The sequence below is a fragment of the Galeopterus variegatus genome, unplaced genomic scaffold (genome assembly GCF_000696425.1).
Source record: "Galeopterus variegatus unplaced genomic scaffold, G_variegatus-3.0.2 Scaffold353, whole genome shotgun sequence".
In the NCBI taxonomy this organism is placed as follows: domain Eukaryota; kingdom Metazoa; phylum Chordata; class Mammalia; order Dermoptera; family Cynocephalidae; genus Galeopterus; species Galeopterus variegatus.
In genome coordinates, this window is record NW_007726464.1 from 203619 (window position 1) to 206109 (window position 2491).

Genomic DNA, 2491 nt, shown 5'->3' on the forward strand with positions numbered 1-2491 from the left:
GAAGTGGCAGAGCAGGAGTCAGAACCCACCTTTAACCACCACCTCAAACTACCTCTAATGCTGAGTTGTCTAGCTGCTATAAGGCACGAAGCTCAGTTTTTAATGAATATCTGTCCACATTAGTTAGACCTGACCCTGCCCCTCAAGACAGTCTCATGGACAACCTAGGAAAGGAGATATCTCCGGTCACTTCTGTTAGATGCTGTGACCCATCTACAAGGGTGACCCAAAACCACGGTGGGAAGTGTCAAATGCTGTTCCCACTGGGATGCGTCCTGGGCCTATTTTAGTTATCATCCTTCTTGATAACATAAATGAAAGGAAGTCCAAAAATTGGCATTTTGCAAAAAGAAGACTGACATTGGATAGAAATGCAAATAAAATTCACAAATACCTGGAGAAGTCATCTGTAAAAATTACTCTAGCAGAAGTGGGTAACTCTTGGGGAACCAGGTGCAAGGCTGTATATATCCACATACTAAACTCTTTAGTTACAAATACAGAAGGGAATGGTTGAAGAAGCCTAATTAGAGAACGGAAGACAGAGAACTCAGAGCCGGCCCCAAGCCGATTCAGAGGCAGCGCTTCAAGAACAAGTTAGCTATGAAATAGAGCTCCCTCCACCCTCATAACGTACGCTATCTGCTTCTGTAAAACTGCTTGCTTAACCTAAGTAACTCCATTTTGCCCCGTCTGACCTGCAGACTACCCCCCCTTCTGCATGAGAAATCATTGACCTTTTCATAGAAACAAACAAACAAAAAATGCATAGAAACAGGAACCATACACAGTGAACTATTACATGGGAACGGGAATCACACACACTGAACTACCACGTGGGACCTGGAGCCACACACAGTGAACTACCACTTGGGACTGGGAGCCATACACAGTGAACTACCACGTGGGACCGGGAGCCACACACAGTGAACTACGACATGGGACCATGAGCCACACACAGTGAACTACCACGTGGGAACAGGAGCCACATACAGTGAACTACCACGTGGGAACAGAAGCCACACACAGTGAACTACCACATGGGAACAGGAGCCACACACAGTGAACTATTACATGGGAACAGGAGCCATACACAGTGAACTACGACATGGGAACAGGAGCCACACATAGTGAACTATTACATGGGAACCATACACAATGAAAACCTGTATGCTCGATTGCTCGAACGGTTCGTTCTCGGCCTCTGTGACCTAGCTCCCTAGCTTGCTTTGTGCACCTGGACAAACCCTTGTGCCAGTGGGATATAGTTTTGCCTTTAAAAACCCCACGAGACCGAAGCCCGACGCCGCTCTTCCTTGGTTGCTCCTTGGGAGATGGACGCTGGCCACCTGGAGTGAATCAACTGCCCTTTTCTGCACAAGTGGCGTGCAAGTGCGTTTCTTGTGGGAGGGGGCCTCACAACAGCTGGTCCTGGGATATCACAAGGGCCATTCTCTATATAAAGCTATATCCAGTTACTTGAGCCTCCTGAGATTCACACTTTTGTGTAGCCCCGCCACATTAAAGCAGAGTTGGTGTGTATGGCCAAAAGAATATGGCAGAGCGTGGTATGTCACCTTCAAGATGAGAGTATGAAAGATTGTGTGCTCCAGTCTCGGGCTCGCTCTTGCTCTTGCTGTCATCTCTCGCTCTGGGGTCAGCCAGCGGCCATGTTGTAACGACACTCAAGCAGCCCTATGAAGACACCCACATGGAGAGGAACAGATACTGGCCAACAGCCAGCAAGTCCCTGAGGGCTGCCAACAACCCCTCGGCAGGTATCTTCAGCCCCAGACACCTGCAGCCCAGCTGACAGCTTGACTGCAACCTCCCGAGCCAGAAGCACCCAGCTTTGCTGCTCCTGAATTCCCAATCAACAGAAACCTTGAGATATAAATGCTTGTTGTTTAAGCTGCCGAGTTCTGGGGCGACTTGTTACACAGCAAGGGAGAACTAATACTCGCATCCTGCCCATGACTGCTATGTCCCTTGCTGGGTGGTCCAGCACCTGCACCACACTGGAGGCTCCATCCACACTTGTGGTTGAATAAATGGTCCATACGGGTGACCCTTCACTGGCATAGATGACCCAGGCCAGTTTCCAAAGAAGAGACGACATGCTAAATGGAAGAAGCCAGTCTTGAAAGACCACACGATGTATGATTCCATCAACACGACATGTCCAGGACAGAGAAATCCACAGTGACAGAGTAGATTTGTGGTTGCCTGGGGCTGAGGGATTAGGGAGAATTGGGGAATGACTGCTAACAGTGCGGTGTTGTCTTTCTGGAATGATGAAAATGTTCTACAATTGATGATGGTTGCAAAACTGAATATACTACACACCACTGAATTGTGCACATCAGATAAATTGCATGGCACGTAAAGTAGATCTCGATAAGGCTTGTTATTCTAAAAAACGAGGAGGGAGGGAAGGGGAGGAGGAGGGAGGGGAGGAGGAGAGAGGGGAGGAGGGAGAGGAGGAGGGGGA